Source organism: Phasianus colchicus, chromosome 1 (assembly GCF_987193195.1).
Source record: "Phasianus colchicus chromosome 1, bPhaCol1.hap1.1, whole genome shotgun sequence".
NCBI classification, from domain to species: domain Eukaryota; kingdom Metazoa; phylum Chordata; class Aves; order Galliformes; family Phasianidae; genus Phasianus; species Phasianus colchicus.
The window spans coordinates 64,032,081-64,059,094 of NC_143436.1; the positions used below are offsets into that span (position 1 = coordinate 64,032,081).

At 36.8% G+C, this 27,014-nt stretch overlaps 1 long non-coding RNA gene across 2 annotated transcripts; it reads left to right on the plus strand.

The window, feature by feature from the left end:
• The first annotated feature begins 6,623 nt into the window (after positions 1-6,623).
• On the plus strand, positions 6,624-20,780 carry LOC149919667 (uncharacterized). 2 transcript variants are annotated; one of them, XR_016463667.1, is made up of 5 exons: positions 6,624-6,703; positions 15,752-15,820; positions 18,370-18,506; positions 19,557-19,605; positions 20,600-20,780. It is a non-coding gene; the product is annotated as an uncharacterized LOC149919667 (long non-coding RNA). The 2 variants fall into 2 exon arrangements; XR_016463666.1 differs by lacking the exon at positions 6,624-6,703 and adding an exon at positions 14,723-14,968.
• The last annotated feature ends 6,234 nt before the right edge of the window (positions 20,781-27,014 follow it).

The following is a 27,014-nucleotide window of genomic DNA, read 5'->3' on the forward strand; positions in this document are numbered from 1 at the left end:
TTCACCTATTGCTTTTGCTCTTGGCCTTCCATCTGTGTAGGATAATAAAATATTAGACTTGCATTGTTCTGACATGCTAACTTAAACCACAGAGTTTTTAATAATCTACCAGTCCTACTACATATTTATTTTTGCAACAGCATCAATCCCACAACTCATATCTTTCACTGTTTGATGTTCCCTAAACACCATTAAGTGATGCTCTTACAGCACTGAGATGATGCTATCCCATTAACGTGGTTGATTAATATATGACTCAGGTGCATTCAATGATATAAGGCTTTAAACTCATAGGTCCTTATTAAGGGGTTCTGTTAAGCTGATGTTACTGCATTGTTCCTGACAAGTGGAAAAGGACACTGAAGTGTGCAAACAAAAAATAGGAAAATTGATTCTTTTAGACTAAATGTTGATAGGAAGCCTAAAGCTCTCATCAAGACTTCCTTTACAACCTGAAATAACTATTAAATCAGTCTACCTCAGATATGTAGCTATGTAGCTTGAATCAGAACCTAGCCTTGAATATTCTGCTTGTTCCTCCACTCTATTCACAAGGGGAGTTGACAATTTCAGCTTTTTTTTTATTATTACTACTTTCATTTCCAAATAGAAATGTTACATTTTCACTGTATGAATAAATGGATTAAGGATTTACCAGGCCAATTGTGCAGCTTGCTTTCAAGAAATTCACAAACCTTTAAAATGTCATATTGCTTTTATACTTCACAGTGTTTTATAAAGATCTACCTAGGGAAAGGATGCATATTATTTATTACTTTCCTATGTATCTTGACTTCAAATATTTAAATCTGCTAATTACTGAGAAATAAAAAGAGCTGTGATTTTTTGAAGTACTAAAAAAATCAAAGAAAATTTACAGGTTAGGAATTTGTTAGTATGGTGACAATGAGGCCTAGATAACTATAGATTGAAATTATGAGCTAATTATATAGGCTGAAATTCTGCCTCTTACATCCATTTTGGACAAACTGTATATATATGTAAGAATCTTCTGCTACCTACTCATATCTTTCTTGTTTGTTACTGTCCTCTTCCTGTACTTGGCACTGGTGAGGACTCACCTTGAGAACTGTGCTGTTTTGGGCACTTCTGTACAAGGAGGACATTGAGGTGCTGGAGCAGGTCCAAACAAGAGAAGCAAGGCTTGTGAAGGGCTTGGAGAATATGCCCTACAAGTAGAGACTGAAGGAACTGGGGCTGTTTAATCTGGGGAAAAGGAGGCTGAGGGGAGACCTTGTTGCCCTCTTTCAATACCTGAAAGGTGCTTACAGCAAGAGCAGGGTTGGTCTCTTCTCACTGGTGACAGGTGACAGGATGAGGGGAAATGGCCTCAAGTTGCACCAGGGGAGGTTTATTTTGGACCTCAGAAAAAACTTCTTTACAGAAAGGGTTGTTAAGCACTGGAATAGGCTCTCCAGGGGGGTGATTGAGTCATAATCCCTGGATGTGTTTAAAAACACATGTGGTGCTCAGGGACATGATTTAGTGGAGGGTTGTTAGGGTAATACGGTCAGATTGCGGTTGATTGGACTTGATGATCTTTAAGGTCTTTTCCAACCTGAGCAATTCTATGATACTATGATTCCTGACTCTAAGAGAAGTGCGAGAGACTTTCAACGTTTTGAGAACTACAGAGGGTATTTCACAGGTGTTAGAACACACGGGGCAATACTGGCTCAGGTCTATTCACAGAAGGATTAACCAAACACTCACAGAAGAGTAGCTAGAGAGGATCTTCCTAGTCTGAAGGAAAATTCTGGACCACCAAACGGTCTTAATTCCCCACAGTGTCATTGCCATTAGCCTATTGGGCTGGGTTTTTTTTGCCTTTTCTTTCCACTCCTAATTATAACGCTTTCGTTATCTTTAAATTTCTAAAATTCTCATGTAGTGGCTGCCATATTCAACGGACAATTTGAATATGGTTTGTTTCCTAATTGAAGCTAAGCTAGGACACTAATTAATCCCTGTTCTACAGTTCTGTAATGAGTTGGCTAGCTTACAAGTACCACTGACCTCTAATGGATGGAATCAGAACTGTTCAGTCATTTGTCATGTCTCATAGCACAACTCATGGCGAATCTGCTTTAAGTTAAATAGTAAGGACTTGTGCTTTTAGGTCAGGAAAATCTAATTTCAAGCTCAGGTGCTGCCAGGAATTTCTGATCTGTTGTGGTCTCCAGCTCACAAGTAGGGTGCCATTAGCCAGCTCAAACTAGTGAGCAGTCACTCACAGGAGTGAGTTAATGGTCTTGTTATTTTGTTCACCACTGTAAGAAAGTTTGCAGTCTGTCCATGGTAACAAATGTGAAGCTGTAGGTGGTGAGAAATATAAACAGAACATTTCTGAGCTATTATAAAACTCGAGATTTTTGGTGAAAAGAGCTCTTTATTATGTCTATGCTCGTTGTGGGTTAGCTAGCAGTGATTCATGGAATATTATTGTACATCTGATTTTAGTAGTTACCCATTACATCATGTTAATATATTTCAGTAAGTAATCAATCCACTTTTTGGTGTGCTGCTTTAATTCAGGCTTCATTCCTTGCCTAGTATTTATTTGGAGAGGGGTGTTGTCCATCTTTCTCTAAGACTGTACTACCCTCTTTGCCATACCCATTTTAGGATAAAATGCTTAATAAGATTTGCATTTAAAAAATGAACTAAAAGAACTGGACCCCCTCCAGCGAGAAACAAGTAATTATATCATTTGTATTGCAAAACAGGAGCAGCTATAAAACATCAGTATACTTTTTAAGAAGATTGATATTCGTAAGAAGCATTACATTACATATAAAATGACAGGAAGGGAGAGGGGAAAAGCTCTCTGCAGGGCAAGTAACCCATAGAAATATAGGCAGAGGCATGGCTTTTACTCTGGATTCCATTTAATCAAGAACTCAGAATTTACTGCTTCTAGTTTTTCCCTTTCTTGATATCCCAATTATGAAAGCTAGTGAGGGACATTATTAGCTTGTGATGAGAATTTTTTTGGGTTGATTTGTCCCAGAAAACCATCCAAGTGCTGCATAACACATACAGAACTCTTTTGTCTGGTTAGTTTATCACAGATACGTTCCTCCTACCCCTGCCAAAAATATAATCATTGAAATTTTTATCCCTATAACTGTGCAAAAGTTGACATAACAAAGGTATACTTTGAACTCTTGGTTAAGATGGCAAAAGATATGGCTTAGTCCATCTTGGCCTTAAAATCTCTTGTTCTAAATAAAAATACAGAAATTGTTATTCCTCTCTGGTTGGGTGACTAAACCAGTTTAAACAGTCTTCAGGCAAAGCACTGTTTGTGCTAAAATTCATGTAACGTTTCGTGAATCTCAAATAGGAATGCTTATCAGTTTTCCAAATACTTGTGAATAATATGTAATCTTGTGAACTAGAATCTTGTGTGTTTGGCATTTTATTAATGAAAATATTCCCAAATCAGTGTCTGTTAGCTTGTTTAAATATTCAGTAAATTATATCCTTTTAGACCATTTGCCAAAGCTGTTAGGTGAGTATTAATGAATTAATATGTTAATTAAATCAGTATCTGTGTATGGCATTTATTGCTGTTTGTTTTGCATCTCTTTTAAATAAGGCTTTTGAGCTTTTATTTTCATGTGTAGCAAACTTTGCATTAAAGTTGGTCAATCTGTTCTCATATTGGCAGAAGGGGATTTTCATTGATTGTTTTCCCTGTATTTGCCTTTTTTTTTTTCCTCCTCTAAGCCCTAGTGCTGTAATGCAGAAGATTTATTGTCAATGATTTATTAAAATGTAATTCTAAGGTGACTCCTTATCGTGAAAGTAATCTGCAGGCTATCTTTGTTTAAACTTGCAACCTGCTTTGTCAAAGAAAACAGCCTATGAAATTTTCATTATAATAGACAGGTTTTTATAATGAACTGGGAAAAAGCTATTATGACCAAAAAACAAATTGTTAGGAAACTTATGCAGGGAAACAATATGCTCATTAATTGTAATTTTTTGGGGAGGGTGAACAATTCTGGGTAATGGTTACATTTCTCAGTCTTATAAATTAGTTTGAATTGCCCAATATAACTTAATTTTTTCCCTAGGAGAGCTTCTGCTTGCCCGAGCAATATTATAACTGCTAATTCAATTACAGTGAAATTGTTTAATACAAAATATAATTGCTTATTCATACAGAATACCCATTAAAGAAGTGCAAAAGCCTATACCCTAGGGTTACTGCATATTAGTACTTTGGGAATTCAGATGGGAATGCTGGGTAGGGAAGGTGCTGACTGATCTTTAATTGTTCATCACCTGCCTCCCAAATAATATGAATGGACCCAAACTAAATGACCACTCATTACAAGTTTCAATTTAGGAGCTTGGCTGGGGTCAGCAGATTGCTTATGCTGATCGCAATGATTTGAAGTTGTGATTACCATAAGCAATTTAAATTTTATTGATCTACCCTTCTGAAAGTTGTAATTGAGCATAGATGTTGGACCCGTAGCTCTCCAAACTAAATTGTACTCTGAAGCCCTTGCTGGATTAGTGCAGGAATCAATAAGCAGTCAGTCACATTAACAATGAAACAGCTCCATTAACATACAGTGCTACTGGTGAAACTTTATTTAGGAGGGGTGTTAGTTCACTTCATTGTTTTATCAATGAATTTCCGTTGTACAGGGAAAAGTATAGCTTGTGTACTCCTAATGAGCTTGCATAATGATAATCTTATATGCTTTAACTATGAGTCTTTCTATGGGAAAGAAAGATTATTTTTTTCTGTGACAGATTTGCTTTATTATGAGCAGAGGAACTGTGTAACTGGAAATACAATTTGTTAACTGTGATGCACTAAAATAACTTGTGTGCCAAAGAATTTTCTGATGTTACATATGTTTACTGTTAGTGGGTTTCAGACAAAAGGCCACGTCTCAATGAAGAGCAAAGACACACAGTGCATTTGTCACTTATATATATTTGGAACTTCCAAGCTAATTTAGGCAAGGGTTTAGGAGGTTGATCACTACAGTTTTCTGCACCTCTGTGGCATTGCTGAGGTGCCACAGAGAAAGGCACGCTGTTCTTACATAAAATAGACTGTAGAAATAAGAAGGTTGTAAATTGCATATCAGATCCATCTGGATTATGAGATTTTTTTTTTTTTTTTTCTATTGAAAAGGTGACTCTAAATTTTGGAATTGGAGTTTTGGAAAGACCAATAATGTTAGAACGATGATATAGCTTGATGAACAGAAGAATCTTTGAATAAAACTCTACTGCATCCCTTCATGATTTCTCTCTGCTTCCCCTGCATCTGCTACCTGAGTTTTTTTCATGACTTTAACTCATTGCAATCTTCTTTGCTACCTAGAAATCATGACCATGCACACCATGGCTCACTTCCCTCACTAGGTTCTAAGTGAGCAATGAACCAATTTTGGTCGACTTGATTGGCATTGATTTGATTGGTATTGTGCTAATTGAGTGGTTTTAATTGAGTAATCTTAGATTTGGGAAAGTGCCATCGTACTCACCAAAATGGTAGTTCTAGAGCCATAATGATCAGCACCTTATGTTCATAAATTATGTAAATTTATATCTCTGTACTATCAAAGGAGCTGTTGATTCCATAATATATCCCAGACACCTCTACTGGTAGCAAAACTGTGATGAAATGAAAGACACTACTATGCTGGGTCTAGATTAGGGTCTGATGAAAACCATAGCCATTAGAAGCTGTAGTTATTTTCAGGATCAAAAGAAATCCCTCCTATTGAAAGGATTCACGTTTTTGAAGAAAACTGATGATGTTACATAACAGCATGGAGAGCAACAGCTCTGGATTAACACCCTTGTATCCCCCTCACTTAAATACTTCTCACAGAACACTGCAACTTCAGTACCTCGATGCTAAAATAAAATTGTAGTCTTGTTGATGTGAGTACTCCACAGTCAAAATGCCTAACATCTATCTATGCAAAGCTATCAAGACTGTGTGTGCAATAAAGCATATTCCTTAAAATTTAGCAGTGCTTTGGCTTTCATAGTCTAGGACATGCTTCATATCAGTGAGGCCACCATAAAGGGGTGTAGGCATCCTACAGTGAAGAGTATTTATAGCTCTTTTCTAGAAATATACTCCTGAATTTTGATATGAGCTTTGCAGATTTTTTTAGTGCAGAGCAGTTGAACCAATTCTTTGGAGTTATAACAACACAAACCAATACTTTTTCTTGATCTAAGGATGTGAAAATATTTCATCATATTTTCGATGACTTTTCAGGAATTCATTATTTTGTCTAGGTTTCTTCCATTATTTCCCACATCCTCATTGAGATGGTTAGCTATTTTTTCCTAGATTTCATTTTCTCCAGGATTCAGACAAATGTGTGTATCTTCTGATCCAGCTCTTGGAATTTCCCTCTTATTTGACAGTGCAATTGATACGGTTCATGTGAGGTTCCTCTTCAGGCCTACATCTAGTTTATAGAAATCCATGCGGAGGATGAATAATATAAGAACACATAAATTGTCATTTCTTCATCTGGGGCAGTGCTGTTATCCCGGGAATCCATGTGTAACAAAAACATATGCTACTTACAGATAATTTTTCTACCAGCTTCTGACATAGAGGAGACACAGACCAATGGAAGACATGACACTGATTCATAAGAAGCTTAATAACACGTTTATAAAGGTAATATACCTTAAAATAGACAGAGTTGATTTTTATATGTGAAATATCAGCAAGAATAATATTCAGTGAGGATTGACTAGTTTAAATTACTATTCTTTAGATAAGACATTATATTTACTAGAAGAATAGTTAAGTATTTATAAACTGTAAGATCATTCATAAAATTGAGAACAAGATACATACTCAGTTTTCAAAAGGGATTTTTTGACACAGTGTTGCTCTGTTAATGTATTTCTTGCAGGAAATCTGAGAAAAACATCGATTGATCTATATCCTATATAAAATGTCATGCATCAAAAAAAATTCACATGTACTGCCTAAGTGTTATATTGAAGGGATGAAGAGTTCTCTGTCGTGATAGCCTGATTATGAGATATATCAAATTACATTGAGGAAAGGAAATTCTCTTTCAGTGTCTGAGATTCTGATCTCTCTCTCTTCTATGTTAAAGAGCTTTGGGTTTTCAGGTCATTTCTGATAGGATCTCTGACCAAAAAAAAAAAAAAAAAAAAATTAAATTCCTTTAATTGAGAGCCCTTTACACTAAAAAACAACTAATTTTTTTGATCCATTTAAATTTTACTTGTTTTAAGCACCATCATAAACATCTGCCACCTGGCAAAGAAATGGCTTCATATGGCAGGTGGGGAGATGAGATATTTAAAACTTATCTTTGATACTTTCCCCTGCTGTATTTTCCAGTGGAGTAATTTTAACCTCGTGCAATTTAAATAACCATTTATTTTCATAATGAAAGAATACAGTTAAAATTACATAAGGTAATTGCTGTCATTCTTGGTGAGAATACAGCAGTAGGCATAACGGAACAAAACCATCTTCAGTCTAGTTTGGTCTCATGCCACAATATTGATCAACACTTAGATCATTCAGAAAATAATATAATGCCTTCCTTTTCTTTTATTAACCTGGCCAAAAAAAAGTTTTCTTTTTCTTTCACTAGATAGTGATTGAAACCTCAGATCAGGGTGCTGATAGTATTCAGTTTTTAACATATCCACAAAATGAAAATGAGTATCATTTTCACAGTATGCACATAGAACCTCCTTCCCATGAGCTCTTCCATATGTTTCCTCCATTACATAATTTTTGTGTATTGCTTTAGTGCTATTGGAATTCAAAAGCAATTTGTAGACAAAGATGAAGCCTTCCCATTGAAACTGCATCAGTGTTACATATCAAACATAACAGTTTGAGGGAAGAATGTGCATGGCAGAGCACTGGAGCAAGCTGCCCAGAGAGGTTGCAGTCTTCTTCTATGGAAATATCAAGAGCCACCAGGACACCTTCTTGTGCAACCTACTGTAGGGAACCTGCTTTAGCAGCAGGAGTGGACTAGATCTCCAGAGGTCCCTTCCAATCCCTGCAAGTCTCTGATTCTGTGATTCTTCTTGTCTCTTCCCTGTCCTGGCATCCTTCATATCATTGCATACTTTTTGCATGGCAAGATAGGGTCAAAGAAAGAAACGTACTTTCTGTTGTCTTCCTTATGAGACTTTTGATCTCTGTGTATAATCTGTAATTGCAAAATTTGAAACTTCTTGAGTAAAGGAACTCATCTCGGACAGTTCAACCTACAGAATTCTTGCTGTATCTTTTAGGTCCATATGAACTAAATGGAAATCTAGGACTATACAAATACTTACGAAAATTTGAAAAAAGATCTGAATGCATTATTAGCAATTACAAAATCATCAAAAATTGCTTTATATGCTTCTGTCACTATTTTCTAACACCTGAGTATGACTGCAAAGCAGTATTTTATATTTATCTCATTCATTTTGATTGCTTTTTTCATTCCAAGTGTTCTTGAAACATCTTCTAAGTACTAAGAGGAAGAGAAAAGAGGGTGACTCAGCTATGGTTATCCTGTGAATTTGGGGTACCTTCATAATCTTTCCCCAACTAATCTAGAGATCAAGATTTGTCTGAGTTATTGGGAAAATGGTTTTGAGAAAGAAATATGTCTGAGGAAAAGAGAAATGATGTTTAAATGGAGGATTCATCTACCCTGATTTGCCCTTTATTATTCTTTTTCTCCAACTTTTTAACTGATGTAAACAAAACTGAACATAAACCATTGCCTTGTATCATTATTAAAATTTCTTGATTGCTCTTTCTTCTAACTTTATTTTTAACTGCTGAGGGAACTGAGCAGATATACTCATTATGGCATTCAAATCAATTCCCCAGTATCTTCCTCAGCGAATTCAGCAATACCAGTTGTCCAAGGTCCACTTTCAAGGACCATTAGTGTGTGAACATAGATTTGTTTTGGCCAGCAACCGTCAGCTTGCCAACCTTCATCTTCTCTTTACTGTCCATTCAGTGCCAGAGCTGAAATTTCCTACAACTAAAAATAATTTTAAATGGAACCATTGTCAAATTAAACTAAGTTCATCATCATTTTCTTTCTTTTCAGTTGAACCAAGCAAAAGCCAAGTTTCAAACTGATTTTGGAGAAAAGCAAGGCCAACCTCTTTTTTATAGGCTTTTGGAAATTTGGATTTAGTTCTCTGCTCTATCTCTACTTTTACTACTAAAACTAAACAGTTCAGACTACATCTTTAATTGCCCAGATTCAAGCATGGCACTGGTAGTTAAGCTATGTTGGTGAATTGGAAAATTTTAGCAAGCACTTATATGCATCCTTCTGGCCCACATTTTTAGATAAATTTTAGTTTCTTTCTTTCTACTGATCTCATTGAGCTTTTGTGCCTCAGTTCCTTACTTGTGATTTGTTACAAATATGTCGTAAGGCTGAAGTCAGATGAGGATATATATATATAAATATATTAATGGACAAAAAAATCTGGATCTAAATAATGCAGAATACTCTGACTGTAAATATGTTCAGATGCACTGAATTTTGCACAGAAGATTCAATATAAATTTTAGTATAACCTGCAGTCCTTGTCTCATTTCCTTGATGAAACCATCATCATGCTAATTTTTGAGCTATATCTGATGTTTCAGAAAATACCAGATTTAAATAATCAGAGATCAGTGTTTTTTTCTTGCTACTAGACAATTTAAAAAATACTTATTTTTGAAATGCAAGACAATTATTTTTGGTACAGTGGTTTACATTTTGTTAAGATAAATGCTTCTTGGAGCAGAAATAATTTTGTTTGTTTTACTACCAGGTGAAAAGTTTAAAATATTTTTTTCTGACCTTACTGTCTTAACTTCTATTTTGCTACTGAATAGCATCTGTTTTATACATGGAGATACTAAGAACATAACTGCTGAAATAGAGTGTTTTATGTGGCAAAATAATCTTGTGCATGTAAAAAACTGTGAATAACCTTATATACAGGCATCTGGTCATTTACTAGATAGATTATTATTATTAATTTATGAGATATTAGATCATTAATAGATATATCAAATTTTGAACTTGAAAATCATAATCTATTTAAAAAAAAAAAAAAAAAAAGCCAAATTCTTTTAGCTGAAATAAATTTTTGTAGGCGCCCTGAAATCACAGTAACTTGTCCGTATCTCTCAAGATCCAGACTTTGGTGCTTTCTGTCCAGTAGGAGGCTGGAGCACCCAGCAAAAGCACTGGGATGATTGCCCACCTTGGCATTTTTCTCCAGTGCTTTTCCTTCTAGGTCACTTAGCTGCTACTTGGGCTCTCCCGTATCCATACCTTGAACATGGCCTCCAAGTCTACAAAACAACCAAAGCTACAGGTGAAATTACTAACTTTAATAGGATTGTTTTTGTCATTTCATCTTATCTTTTAGCTACTACAATGTACCACAAGGAAGACCTTGGGTCTGGGGCCGGAGGAATCCCAGGCATCCCTACAGACTGGAAGGAGCGGTCCTTGAGAGCTCTGTGGAGAAGGACTTGGGGGTCTTGATAGATGAAAAACTTAACATGAGCCAGCAGTGTGCCCTTGCGGCTCGGAAGGCAAATGGTATCCTGGGCTCCATCAAAAGAGGGGTGGCCAGCAGGGACAGAGAGGTGATTGTTCCCCTCTACTCTGCTCTTGTGAGGCCCCATCTGGAATACTGCGTCCAGGTCTGGAGCCCCCAGTACAAGAAAGACAGGGAGCTGTTGGAGAGGGTTCAGAGGAGGGCCACAAAGATGATCAGGGGATTGGAGCACCTCCCCTATGAGGACAGGCTGAAGGAGCTGGGCTTGTTCAGCCTGGAGAAAAGAAGACTGCGGGGTGACCTCACTGCAGCCTTTCAGTACCTAAAGGGAGCCTACAAACAGGAGGGGAATCAACTCTTTGAAAGGGTTGATAACTGCAGGACGAGGGGAAATGGTTTTAAGTTGAGGGAGGGGAGATTTAGGTTGGATGTCAGGGGGAAGTTCTTTACAGAGAGAGTGGTGGGGTGCTGCAACAGGCTGCCCAGAGAGGTTGTGGATGCCCCATCCCTGGAGGTGTTCAAGACCAGGTTGGATGGGGCCCTGGGCAGCCTGGTCTAGCATTAGGTGGGATGGTTGGTGGCCCTGCGTGTGGCAGGGGGGTTGGAGATTCATGATCCTTGAGGTCCCTTCCAACCCTGGCGATTCTGTTGATTCTGTGATTAGGAGAAAGGAAAATAATTGAGCCAAACAAACTTTGGAGAAGCAGTTGATTGAGAGGATATGACAGTGCCTCAAAGAAAGAGGAAGAGGATGATGAAGTAAAATGAATATACAGTTTTTTTCCACAGTGCCTATCATATCTTAATAAAGGTATTAGTTGTGATTTTCCACTGACTTAAGTGAGTATAACTGGTGTACACACTGTGACGAATCTCGCATGGAATTGTGATGATTTCTGCCTTTTGATTACATGGAACTTAATTTTGTGGGCCCAGGGAATGAGCCTAATATCCTATTTGCTGTCCTTTTGTATAACTGCAGAAGACGAAACATTATGACTTGTCTTGAAGTGCCATTAAAAATCTCATTTTTTTATAAAAGTGACTCAATAACTTTTGGTTGGAAATTGCTGGAATTAACCAGAAAAGGGTAAACACTTTAACCAAATTATCTCCAAAGCACTTTTTTGGAAGTGGTTGTCTTAATGCCACAGTGATTGTATAGTGAGTACAGAACTACTGTTTTGTGGACTCCATTAATTCTCCTAAGCACAGTGTTGCCCTTCTTAGACAGTTTTTTTCTCAGTCTATTTTGACTGGTTTAGCCCTTTATATCTCACAGAATTTAAAAACCACAGCCCTGAAATAGATATTCTAGCTTCCTTTTGCTGAGTACTTGTACTTTTTTTCTTACATATAAAACTTAATCTTTCACAGTATCATTTTAGATAGTAAGATACACAGTTTGTTTTAAAGTTAGTTGTGGTAAGTCAGAAATATGAAATATAACTTAGTTAGCTAATTAGATAGCTGTAAATGAAGGGTAGTTCATGATTATGGTACTCCCACAATCTGCCAGCCCAGAGCACAAGAAAAACTTAGATTTGAAATACTAGGAAAGCTTAAGATCTCTGCACTCAATTCAAAGTTTCTAAATTAAAATTAAAAGTTTCTCTTCAGGACTAAGGAGATTGAAATAGAATCTTCCCAAGTGATAAAGTACTGTTTTTCTTCTGTTAGGGGAATTTGTGCGAAATTAATATTCTTACTTTTCCCAACCTACCCTCTCAAATACACATTTATATGAAGAGTTGCCTTTGCTCAGCTATCGTCTGTGATGCTAAAGTAGCTCTGTTATTCCCATGTCTTCTAATGTAAAACAAATGTGGTTCTTGCATCCAGCTGCACTCTTGGGGAATGTACCACCTATGGCAGGCCTAGCTAAAGTAGCTTCTTATGAAAACAGGTGGTGTCAATTGTTCAACTGTTCCTGTAAGACAAAAGATTAAAAGAAAATGTCTGTCTTAGTTAACTTATATTCCAGAACTCTGAGCTAACTGAGCATAGACAATCTCCAGTAGCAGAGATGTCAGAATGACTGTGACCCAAAATCATGTTATACATCAGTAGCAGGGTTATCGAAGAGATACCTTTTGAAATGGAGCGTTGTGTAAGACCAGATGGTGGCCTGATTTTCTATTGTTCCTTTTGGCTCTCTGGTGATATGTAGATTTCTATATTGCTTTGTATATTCTCACAGCTCTGCCAAGTATTTACATTCGGATAGCTCGGATGAAGAAAATGAAAAGGCCAAACATAAAGAAGCTGCAGAAAAATGTTTGTCTCTGAAGTGTGTGTGAGTGTGTGTGTGCATGTGTGAATCCCTGTGTGATATTAGAGGTGTACTAAGTACGTATTAATCTTGTTTTCTCTCTCTCTCTCTTTTTTTTCTTTTCCATTTTACATGAAAGCTGCCACAATTGGGATAAGAGTGAAATGAACATAAGTATGATAAATGATAAAGTGCTCCTGGGAGTAAATATACCACTCAGAAAGAGCATTGCTAATCAAGCATTGCAGCCAGCTAATGCACTCTGAGAGCAAGCACCTCAAAAAGATTCTAAATTTGAAACATTGAAGACTGGCATTTAGCTTGAGTAGTTTCTGGTTTAAGATGAAACTACTTCACAAGGGGATCACAGTAGCATAACAAAATCTTGAAATGGGCAGAGGCATGATGTCTTGTATTAAATGACCAATGAGATAGAGGGGGAAAAAGAGAGCTAAAAGCTAGATTTTCTGTCTGATTTGTACAAACTGATTGTTTGAGCAGTGAATAGAATTAGGGAAAGATGAGAATAAAATCTAGCCCTTTTAACTCTGCAATAGACGTATAACTGCTGGTGTCCACTGGGGTGGCTGAGGTGCTGCGTTGTTACAACATTATCTTTGAGAGGTGTTTGTGAATGCTTTCATAGATTTTGGTAGCCAAAATGCCAAAAGGACTGGCCTGGCACGCTGAATGCATTGCTTTTAGAGAAAGCAGCATATGTTCCACTTGTGAATTTCATCTGCCACCCACTCTTCAGAAGTGTAACACTGCCCACACATCTTGCCTGAATGACTTGAAAAATATATTTTTATTTGCAAATGATGCTCAAAGTCAGAACTATCAAAGCTGTGATGGGTCAAGAAAATCACCCAGAAGAGCTTCTCTTTTAAAAAAGCAGGATGAAAGTACTCCTGACATGAGTGAATTGGATTAACTTTAGAATGTGTTTGGGTAAATATTAGCAACGTATTTTAAATTACCTACCTAAAAAACTTGGTAGTACCTCATGCCTTTGTTGTGAAATTTACAAAATTTCACATAGTTGCAAATATGAGTTTGCTTAAGTTCAGAAAATGCTTTCATTTTGTCCTATGTTTATTCATCTTCACTTACACTAGTGAATTAGTTGTTCAATAACTCCAGGAACACGGGTGACCTTCCTTGTGTCTTATCTAGTCCTACCATATGATATGGAAGGAAACAGAATTGCCTGCAGTAATCAAGATGTGGAGGCACTGGGTCAAGATTATGATGTTTTCTATTTTAATCTGTATTCCTTTCTCAGTCATTCCTGATGTTTCAGTTTGCATTCTGACCAGCACTGATCACTGAGCTGACGTTGCTGAGCAAACATAGTAACTTCAAGATCTCCTTCTGTGTTAGTAATTGTCATTGCCATGTATATAACGATCACTATTTTTACAATATGCATTATTTTGCATTTATTAACTTTTAATTTCATCAAACATTTCATTGTACAGTCATTTAGTATTGTGAGATCTTCCTACAGTCAGTTTTAATTTTGACAGCTCCAGATGTTCCAAAGGATGATTCAGGCCTCAAGAAATCATTAAACTGCCTTTAAAATTATTAATTTGGATGATTTTTACTACCTTCTCCTTAATGCAAACCTTTATGCTTTTCTCTGAAGCAACCAGATCTAAAAACACCATTGCTTTTTAAATAAAATTTTACATCCTCTAATAATCTTTGATTTGGGGATTTGGAGTTTTAAGAAATGTACCAAGTATTCTGAGATCTATGCAAAAATGTCAGGTGTTGGCAACACTGCTCAGACTTTCATCTCATGTCTCTGTAGGGTTCAGGTGGCTGAGCAGTAGCAGAGAACATGTTCGTGTTACAGTTGCACTGTGAGTTACCATAACTGAGCTAACTGGGCATACTTTCTTTGGAAGTCTTCTCTTCAGGTGTACACACATTAGAGAGACAAGTTGCTTCCAAATTGGAACCAGAAATTAACCTCATGTGGGCTGAGCCTCATCCACAGCAGCAAATTTAAGTGATTTTTCCAGCACATCTTCAGAGAGGTACACAGAGCTGAGCATCTGTAGAGGACAATTCCACCCTGTATGCATTCTTTTATTTGCTGATTATCTGATCAGAAAGCAATTACTTGTTATTATTAGAAGTTAACCAAGTAGTTTTAGATTTCAGCAGCTGATTTACAAATATCTAATAATCTAGTGCCCATGAGTGTAGAGACTAAAATGTCTTTGCACGTTTCCTGGGGATGAGAGGGCTTGTTAAGATGATTTTATAGTGAAGTATTATTATTATTATTATTATTATTATTATTATTATTATTATTATTATTATTATTATTTTGTAGTATCTCCTGATGACAGTCTTGGGAGTCAAGTACAGCTTGGTTGTCTGTATTGTCAGATCCTCTCTCTTTCTTCTCTGCCTTAATGTAGTAGAAGATCCCATAACTGCATGGATGGGACACCATTAAACCCCTTTTTACATTTCTGAAGTGAAGCAAACTAACCAGGATCCTAGTAAATGGAGTTATCTTCCAGTTTGTGTAGACTTTCTCAATGAAAAATTATTAAATCCTCTTTCCTTCGAATAAGCTTTAAATGGGAATTCTTAATAGAAACTAGAAAATTTTGCAGCAGTTTAAATATTACTAGTTATATTTTGAACACTTAGAAGTAAAAAAAAAACAAGAGACACTATTTTTTTGTGTGTCTGTGTATCAAAGATAACAGTAAAAGTGCTTATTTTGAACTTCTAGATTTATTTTTATCATTTTCTTAAAGGAGCTTTAGTTCTAGGCACACTCAGTAAGATTATTCCTTCTATACCTCTAATTATGAAAATCTTTACAATATTTTCTCCGTACAGGAAGATCTGTTGAGTTGGAGCACGTTGACATTTTCCAACAGCGTCACTTGCTGAAGTACAGTTGAGAAGGTTGGTGCATGCTCAATTACTTCACATAGTATAGGCTGTTAGTAAGCGGGACCACGATCTGGCAGCCCGTAGCTCGGTATTAGCTTAGTTTGTGTTACAGCCAATTGCTGTCTGACCTCTCCACACTGCAGAGGAAATGCAATGCCATCTGTATATCTCTTAGTCACATTAAATTATGTCATTTATATTACACTGGAATGCAGAGTTTACTTTATGTTTTGCAGTAAAATTAGCAGAAGTAACAAGATATAAGCAGAAGCGCATAGGTGGAAGTTTGAGGGCCCCTTCCCTCTCTGGCTTGCTTTGATTCCACCAGGTGTTGAATTTAGGGAGAGAGGGAGGTTGTTTACATCTATGAAGGTGCTAGCAAGCGCAAATGTTTACGGGGTTTAAAAACCCTCTGATGTCAGACACCTATGTGTTTGATCTTACAGGATAAAGTCTTTACTGTTAAAAAATAACACCCTTAAAAATTTGAGCAGAAGAGGAGGGGAAAGCACACTGAAAATAGAAAATTGATATAAAATTGCTACATATTATGGTATTAAACATGAAATTGTGTACATTAAAAAACAACTTCAAGTTAATACCTCCTGATAAGCAATTACACATACATCACTGTCTTTTTATCAGTCTCGACGAATGTGTCAGGCTCGTACTCTGTCATTATGGTCCTGTTACTATAAGGGGCCAAAAGAAACCAGGATTTCTCTCCAAAGGGCCTGTTTCAACTCCCCTGGGAGTAGAGCGAAAAAACATTGCAGATTTAAGTAGGGCTGGGCCCTACATATAATTTTTCTGTCTTTAATTTCCACAACTGCATCTCTCTGTCAGTATGCTCCTATGGATCCACTATCTGCTGCTCAAATAAAATATTACCCTGCCCAGAATATGAGTTACATTCTACATGGAATAGCTTCCAGAAGATACCTTTTTTTTTTTTTTTTTTTTTAACTGAACTTTTGCGTAAAATGGAAAGGCAATAAGACTGTCAGTTATTTGGTACAGCCCATGCAGGCTGAAACAGGATCCAGCTGCTCTTTGGACATTTATTGCTTCAGTCCTTTCCTGTTAAATGTCCACTGTCATTTTGGTTTTATGTGAAACCCTTCATTCAAAAATATGATCGTAGACTAGAAGGACTTAAAAAGTTTTCTATGTGCTAGTTGATATAAAACTAGACTATCACTGGCTTACAGAAATTTTCATTGTTAATTTCAGTCCAAAGGATGTCAGAAATATTTATAAATGGCAACAATTTATATGAATCTTTGACATAACTCATCTTATATTTTGTTTTATAAACATTCCGAATGTATTCACAAGGAAACAGGATGTGCACTGTCTGAGGAGCTTTCTACTCTTTCCTTAAAAGGATCTGCTACGTGCAAGTTGTACAGAGCTGTTGTATATCACTTTGGTCTTAAAAAAATGTGTGTACATAGAAAGGCCAAGGATGAAATCCTTGAATTCAATAGAAAATGTTTTATTGGTTTAATTGGACCAACGATTTCACCTCAAATCCTCAAATATTGAAAACTAGCATAACTTTATTAAAGATGATGAATTAAGCTGAAGGGTGCTCTAGTTGCATTACAGCTGAGGATCTGGCCCTCAAAAGGCATGTATTCTCAGGGTAAGAAAGCAATCAAGAGGAAATATGTCAGAAGACAAGTAAATGATGCAAATTTGTTCTGCAAGTTTAACCCTGGGCTAAAGAACAGAGCAAGGCCTGTGCTGTAGTTCTCTGCTACTCATTTGTACAGGAGTAACTGTCATTTTAAATAAAATACAATTAAGTAAACCTGTGTTCATGTCAGATTTACATCCTCATTTGCAATACATTAACAAACACAATGAAAATATATTTATACATATTATATAAGCTGATCTGAAATCCTGATGTATGTACCCACAGATTTATAAATTGTAATTGTAAATCAATGTAAATTGCTTGGTCAGAACGTTAATGCCTTACCATCATAGAAATTAGATACAGAAAAGACTGATTCATTTATCTAGTCCATCTCTATGCCAGTGAAGAATTAGTCCTGTTCACTGTAATCTTTTCTAGTGTGTTGTCCAGGGTAATTCTGAAAGATTCAAAGATAAGGATTTTTCTATTTCCCTGTCAGATACAGATTTTATTTCTTTACTTTTTCATAATTTAAACTGAGGAAGGTGGCAGAGTTTAAGTACCCCTGATACTCAGAGGTACTGGCATCAAACATCGCCAAAGCACCCATCCCGCTCAAGAACAGAAAAGAACAGTACAATTAGCACATAAAAATACAGAGAGAAACTGTGAGGCGTGTAATCAGTTCTCTTCATCCATGCCCAGAGCCCCTCACTGGTGAGAAATCCTTTGCCACTGCTTTCAAAAATTGGCTTATTTCCATTTCAGAATATGAGAAGCAAGGAGTTTAATAAACAGGTGCTAAAGTAAAGCGAAACCCATAGTTACGAAATGGAGGTATTATTGTCTTGATTGAGGCTCTTAACATTAAGGGCGTACTTGGTTAAGTTTTATCTCTCTTTCATTTGCACAGAATCCATTTCCCAGCTCCGGATGTACGGGAGATTATATATAGAGATCTGACACCCATCTCTATTTGGCTGTTGAATCTTGGCAACTGAGTCCATTAACCCCATAACGTTGTGTACTCCTGGAGTCTGCTTGAGAGCTGTAAGCTACTAGAGACAGCAGGGTTTACAAGAAAGTGAGTGAATTGTGAGACAAACAGGTTCCACAGTTGTTGCTGACACTGACCACACAGAGGCTTTGTCCAGTCGTCCATTTCATCGCAACAGGAAGTTTTGCTTCTGGCAGTGAGTGACTGATACCTACCGATATCATGAGCTTATCGTGAATTTATGCATAATATGAAAAGTAAAAGAGACAATAGCTAACTGGAAAAATGTGTAGCTGGTTTATCATTTACTGATCTGGCTATCCTTGCTCAGATGTTTTGCACCTATGTGATAACTGCCTGTCAAATTATAAAATGGCCAAATTATAAATGGCTGAGCTAGAAAAAGAATGATGAAAGGTATCGTGATAAATATGTAAGACTGAATCGAAAGATTCGAGCTTTGCCTCTGGTTATGATCAATCTCATTTGGACCTGATTAATGTTTCCAGAAGCGTCCACTGAAGTCCATGGTGCCCAGTTAGGGAATATTGTTAGACATATTTTTCAGAAATTGGGGGGATTCTTTTCTTCCATTAATTCGCTAGATATTTTTTAATGTAACACTCGTCTGAAGTTCTGTTTCTTTTGATATGTTTTAGGAGCTGATGCTCCCAAATAATTTAGGTGATTCTGAAAATGATGTCCTTAATCTTTACATCTTACCTTCTCATTATCTGCAGATTGATATAATGCTTTCGTTAAAGGAATGTGAGGAAGGTGACATAATTCAACGTAGTAAATTGTGTTGAGATCTTCAGATGGAAAGAGAAAAATGCCAACTCTTTATTCTCTGGTTATTTGTTGTTGGTTTTTTTTTTTTTTTTTTCCCCTTCTGTCTGTCTCCACATTTTGTGTACTTTTGAACTGATTTTAACTATCTATCTGGCTTGGGACTATTCCTCTTCCGAGAATTAAGTCATTTAGTACAACAAAATGAGCTTAGTAATGCATACTGTTCTTTGATGGAAGGCTATTCTACTTTGATCACCAATACATCATCATACATTACAATGCTTCATATCTGATTCTCTTTTCATTTATAGCAGCACAAATCAGGAATAACTTCAATGAAGTCTGCGGAATTAAACTGATGTAAGTGAGGATATTCAGACTTTCCTCCTATTCAGACCTCCTTACTCTGACATGTAAATTGACTACCTTTCTACAATAGAAGCCATTTAGGAGTAAATTTCCAACGCGCTGTATGATCATTAGATTGGTATGTAATTCATGTGTGCCATTTTGAAAATGCCAGTGCCCCTTTGAAAGGCTATGAAGGAAAAATGGTTACTTCTATAATGTTACTTAAAAGGCTTCTGTTTATCAAAACCTCACTGTGTCATGAAGGTAGTGTTTGTGCTTAGCACAGAAAAAGCATGCTTGTCTCTGTGACTGATCTACAGAACAACTCTTGAATAATGGAAACTTATTTTGTGCATATAAGAGAGATATATAATCCTCCATCTGCTCCTTGGAAAAACTAGAAAATTTGGCTTTGCTATTTCTGAATTTAATCTTAATCTTCAGAGCACTAAAACTCTCCAGTGGGGCCAGTGGTTGAACTGAGCTACTGAATATTGCCTGCAGAAATTTATTACAAGATTGAATAATACAGTATTTTCTCCATACTGTTTTAACCTCTTGTATATCACTAGGATAGACATTTGGGGGTGGAGAGTGAGTGCTGTCTCTTACTGCACAGCATTTTAATTTTGGGTGCAACCAAATAAGTGATCATAGTTTTACAATCATTTTTTGTCTTTTTCCTCCTTTAAAGATATTTCTGCTGCTGAAGTGACTGCAGTTCAGTTGGTAGTGAGGCTACGGAGCTTCATGTTTTCAAATACAAAAGTAATTGCTGTGGTTGTTAACAGAACTGATTTCATTACATGGAATTATACTCCTTAGGCAAGGTCTCGGCAACTGTTCCACCCACATGGGAGTCTCTATGAAGTGCTGGCTGATCCTTGAGCAAGGCTGGAGCTTACAGTTCCAAGTAATGAATCATGTTTCATCATCATCTCTGATATAATAAACGATCAAAATGGAAAATTGTCTAAAATATACCTTAATTTTGTATTCTTAGCATCGAAGACACGGAGGCCTGCTAGCTAAATACGGACAACAGATTATACAACAAAAGAAGAAACGCACATAAGATACTAGAAAAGATTCCTGGAGCAGTGTAGCTACCACCATCTTCCAGCATATGCACACACCTGCCATATATACATCCTCTTTGAGATACTCATGTATGCAAGAAAACAATAAACAAAGCCTTAAAAAAAAAAAAAACGAAACAGAAAAATGGAAATCCTGAAACAGTCTGAAGGATGCCACGGACCTAAGCTGTAACCTCATTTCATATGAACATGAAGGAATTCTGCTGCTTACAGCAGTGGCTCCAAGGATTTTGTCTGTGGAAGGCAGTATGTTGAAAGTTTTTAATTTTGGTGTATTTCAATGTAGTGGAAAGAGAAGAGTTTCAAAATGTTGGGCTTTTCAGATCATGTTTAGTTAGTGTTTTTTGGTAATTTGTGGATCACTAAGAATTACCTGACTGAACTGTAATTTCTTGCACAAAGACTGATAATCTTCTGGGATTGGACATGATTTGTAGTATGCAGATTTCCAGGATCTCAATCACATGTTGAAAATTGCTAATTGGTATTTTGTTATCAGTTGCCATATCAGCAATTATCTTTTCAGGCTTTCAAGTTAACATCATCTGCAGTGGGTTGCAGGTCCACTAAAGCAGAGCATATGTCAGTAGTGAGATTTCTCCATAGTATGCACACTTTAAATGCTCTCTTTCAAGCAGAACAGCACATCAAAAGCTTTAGGAAGGAGGAAACATTTCACTCCTCTTTTTAACAACATACTACCAGGATATTATGTTATTTACTGACTACCATTCAGAGCTTGATCCAAATAGAACAGGAGCATGTGTTCATACTGCTAGTTTAGGTAACAACATTTCACTTTAAATCTATTTCCCTGATTGTCTACTTGATGTATGTATTGGATTTTCTCCTGAGATCCCTTCTGGATTAACGAGATCTCTTCCCAAGAAAACTTGGGAATGAATTGGCCATTACATTAACTTAAAGTCTGAGCCAATATGTATGTGATGGCACCAAGTCTTGTTCCCTTCATCCAGCATAGTCTTTCAATAGTATCCCAACAAACCCAAAGCCATCACACACCCTTGTACTACAAGGGCTTTTTCCTCGGGTGTGGTACTCCTTAGGATTGTGCTGGCAAAGCACCAGGACACTGGATTTCATTACAGCCCACACATAAAAATAATAAATTAAAGCAGCCTAGATAAAGGCCCATGGTGAGAATACAGAGGCCATGATCATGTGGAAAGCAGTGCATGGACAATTGCCATGCAGAGCACAAATAGTCTTAAATAGAAAGTAAATAGGAAAATACAACACAATCCGCAACAATCTGCCTGTTCTCTAAGGCACAAATCCCTTGAGTCTGGTGATCCAAAGAAGATGATTCAGTATCAACCATGGTGCCACAACATTGGTAAATGAGTGAGTAGCATCTCCCAGTGAGTTACAGGCAAATATTCAGAGTCAACTCTCTGTAATTTATGGACATTTGTTGAAAGAAAATCGTGAAATCATACCTAGTAAAGGGCTCAGTTAAAAGAAGGGAGTTAAAGTTTACTCCCTGTGCAACTAGAAGAGTATAGAGAATTTGTTCGAAAATCAAATCTGAACCCAAAAATTCAAATTATGGAGTTTGTTCTACAGAGTTGTAGGAAAATAACTGATTTTAGTTTGTAAGAGTGACCTAAAATATAGCAGCTGTTTATGTCTCCTGATTTCTTGAAGCTTTGCTTTGACTTTTATGGCCAGTAGCAAAAAGAGCCCTTGTGTAAGAAAATAAATTTGATCTTCTTTCCTTCTAGATACTCTTCTACTTTAGCTTTTTTTTTTTTTTTTTTTTTTTTTTTACCAGGGTACTCTAACTGAATGTAGAAGATCTCAGAAACTGCAGATTCTTTCATTTCACTGTTTGAAAAGATATGTCCAAGTCACTGGCGAGAGTCAGAATTATTCAGAAAGCTCTTTGCTTTTCATTTACTTTTTCAAATAGACATCTTTACACTATGCTGTGTCTCAGGTCACTCTAAAAAGGGCTTTAATATTTGTAGCAAAGAGTACATAGCATCAATTTCTCCTTGATGAATTAATATATGAACTGTGCTGTATAGAAAATGAACTTTGTTTTAAAATAACTTAATGCACCTTTTATTTTTTTCCTATAACCAAATTGTTTGAACTCCATAGTTTGAATGCATTTATGGTTAAATACTCAATGGGTGGGAAATAACCATGCAGTAAACTTCCTTTACTGATGTTCAACTATTACTAGAGATACTTGATAAATAAAAAGATATTTGGTAGTCATAATAATCTTTTTAAATGTTTACAAGAGAGAAGAAACAGGTTAGAAAAGGTATGACCTGAAGTTTGTCACTGACCACTGCTACTTTTATTATTATTATTATTATTTTTTTAAATTCATTGTATAGTAATTTCTACAGACAGTAATCAGGTTCTGTTCTATAGAAGGCCTATGTTACAGCTGCTTGGAATTTTCCACTAAACTTTTCTGATTAAAAATAAAAAGATTATTAAATAAAAATATTAAAATAACAAAACATATGTACTTTCCCAGGTAAAGTAGTGCTGATTTGATGGAAACCTGAAAACAGATTTGTATATTTCTTGGTGGTTTTCTTTTTTTCCTCAGTCACAGACTGAAAGATTTAGGCAGGCAACCAACAAGGCCACAATTCAAAATGGTACCACCAAGGGACTGTACTTTACATGTCATGAGGTCTTATCCTTGCATATGAATATGATGCCATTCACATTGCTTCTGTGCAGCCCAGCTGATTTTGCCCACAAGCTGGCAGAATTTCCCAATTTAGAGGAAGTAGCTTTGTTACTGGATGTGTTAGAGCTACCATACGTGTGCACAGCAGCTGATTTGCACATTGCACAGTAACCCTGGCATGGCCTGGATCCATCACACGTGCTGTGCATGCACAATTGAAATGTGAATATGTGTTAATCGTTGCTAAAAGTAGCCAAGTATATCTTTCTATGGAAATTTTCAAATTAAATTGAGAAAATTAATTTGCTTCTGAGTATCCTGAATGAAGAAAACAAGGTAGCAATGTGAGCTCTGACCAGGCTATTGAAAATGTTATCAGGTGGACCTTTTCCCAAATATAAGAAAAACACTGGCACTTGTGCAGAAGGTACCAGCTCAGGTCACAGCATACAAGTTACAGTATTGATGGTAGTACTGTAGTACACCACTGATGAGAAAACTTTGTACAATTAAATCCTTAACCTAGAGCTAGGTTCAAAATACAGGTTTCATATCCAGATTTCACTCCTGGTAAAGTATGCCGGATTGATTGCCAAGCCCTCTAGTTGACAAGTTTTGTTAGAAATAGGAGCTAACTGCAATATCTGGATATACCATTCTGTTCGTAATTCAGACCACTTTAAGAGAGCAATATCAGCGACTGAGTTTCTCAGAGCAGACAAGTGCCTAAGTTATACATTTTTTTAATGGGATCCTTTCATTAGCCTTAGCTCATATTACTCATAAACCAACCCTTGCGCTACCAGGTTTAATCATTGTCTCGAGGCAGAGGCTTATTAGTGCAAGGTCATTCTATACTTTTTTATTTCATATTTTCCCTTAGAGAAAGTGAGCGATGTCTCCAGAAAAATCACCTACCTCCCGCCTAGCATATCAACATCCACAGACTTGCTGCCAGCATAGATGTAATGCCTCTTGGTCAAAACTCATGTTGCACCAAAACAGAAAGTTTACAGCGAGAGGCAGATAATAAGATCAAGCCTTGAAACTTGTATGTGGGATTATGTAAGCTGTTTAAAGAATTAATGATAAAACTTCTACTAAAAAAGAAAAAAAAAAAAAAAAAGGGAAATGTTTCTTGAAAATATTAAATCTCTCATTGTGAATTAAGTCCTTTTGAAATGCTGGATTAATAATTCTGGAGATCAAAGCCTTACACCTGGCTGAGCTACTGACACGTCCCTATGGCCTTGGAGCACCCCACAGTCGCCCTCGGGGGCAGCAGAGCACTCTGATTCCTGTGCCGCTGTTAGGGAACTGAGGTGCAAAAAGGCAAAGTCACATCTTTAAGCTCACATTAGAAGTCTGTGCTGAAGCAGGGATTTCAGACCAGGCATCTGATCTCCTTGGGTAGCAGTCCAAATGAGGACTGTCGCCTGTCCTACAAAAGATGCAGTGACAGCCAGAAAGCCCCTGATCAAAAAGGGTGGAAGATTTCCCTGTGCCAACAAGTCTCTGGCCCTTCAGCTGAGAAGCACCAAAAAAGCAGAATTAAGACAGAGAGAGCATTTTCAAGTGGCTAATACCAGCGTGGTGGCGACTGGACTGTGATCTAACAGGCTTACATGTTGTAGCGTAGTGAACAATGGCATACAGCAGAATCTTTTTGTAATTCTTTGTTGCGTTAACATTCCTTGTTTTGGAGTGTATTTCCAACTGAATTTCAAATAGCCCAATTCATTGGGAAAGATTTCTGCTCACACAACTTTTAATGGACTGGTTTTAGATCAAAATACATCAATTGCACAGAAACATAGTATCATAAAATCATAGAATCATAGAATGGCTTAGATTCGAAAGGACTTTAAAGATCCTTGAGCTCCAACCCACTGCTATGGACAGGGCTGCCGTGCACCAGATCAGGCTGCCCCATCCAACCTGGCCTTGAATGCCTCAGATGCGACAAATTGGTTTCCTCAGAATTGCCAACTGACCTTTTTCTCCTGCCTGCCTCCCCAGGCTTCTTAGCAGCAACATGGGCTGGGTTTCCAGGCTTCTTCACGCCTTGGTGCCTTTTTGGACAAGTAACCAAGATGCCACGATTTCCCACACCTCTATGTTCATTGCTTCCTGGTTTTTAACTCCTGGAGTCATGCAGAATATACTAAGAGGAATATAGGTTCAGAATCTGCATGACAAATCAAAGGTTTCTGCTTGACAGGAATTGTAGTTCTTTGATCTGAGGTACTGATACTGCTTTGTTCATTTACATCAGTAGGAAATTCAGCCCATTTTTTTCCCCTGTTCTGTGCATACTCCTTAACCCCAAATAATAATAAATAATATTTTAAAAAGAAGAATTAAAGTCTTATTCATAGCCAAGTAAATTGAAAGGGTTTCAACTAATAATGTGAATCACATAATTTAAAATAAATAAATAAAAGAGATATAGGCAGAAAAGCAGCCAACCATATGTTTTCACCATATGCTGAAGCATACTTACTGTCCCTTGTATCCTGTAATCCCTGTGAAAACTATGTACACATATTCACTGATGGGAAAAAAAATAAAGAAAACCTACATGAAATAACTTTAAAGCTACAAGATCAAGTAGTCTGTATTTGGAGTCTGAAAATTCATGAAGTCATAATTTCTCTAATAAATGGATATCATGAAGATATGGTTCTATGGGCTTGATCACACCACTTTTTGCTTGGAAGCTTTCCCTCATTCACTGGAGATGATGTATGGTAGTCACTAAAAGAGTATGAATATTCACATGAAAGCATTGATCTGTATCCTAAAGTTGTATCTTATATACCATCTCATCACTTCTTCAGTAGAGAGATAGTTCTGGATTTCTTTGTGTCTGTATCTGATATCCATTAGATCAGTTGAGGGTTATAGGTATTCCCAGGAAGCAGACCACTTATTCTCATGACTCCAAGATCTGAGTTTGACTTTTACTGCTTTATTGATGGAAATTAAACAGGGGTACCAAGCAGCGTTCACATAGCAATAGGGTTGGTTGAAAACATTCAATTTTTTTTTCACTGAAAAATATATTGCTTGAAAATAAATAAATATTCACCACCTTTCCTTTTACTATAGAAAAATATTATTTAAATTGAATTTTCCATTAGCAAAACCTGAGGTAAACTTTTCATTCCAGCTAAAGTAGAAGTAAGTTCTCTGCCTTTGCACTCCCAACATGCACCAATATGCTAGAAGTCTCAGTACTGGCAGTATAAAAGCCAAAGTGAGCTCTTTGCTGGAGCCCATCTTGCCACAGGATGCTACCCCTGGCACTAAAGCTGTTGCACATCCACTGCAGGGGGCAGAGGATAGTATAGTCCAGCCAAAGACAATAGGATTGCATGGTCCCAAACTCAGCAGGAGCAGTGAGTTGCCACCTCTCCTCAAGGCAAGAGCTTAAGAGTGACCAGATAAAACCCAGTCTATGATCGCAACGTTGGTAGTGGCTGTGGGCTAGATACGTCTTACTTCAGTGACCTTTCTATTGGAAATGCAAGATCCTATTTCTCATATGTTTAGCTGATTGGTTCCATACCATAATTCACTGAGGCAGGACTGAGAAAATCTGTGCAGATCAGATAAAAGTGGAAATTGCTTGTCAC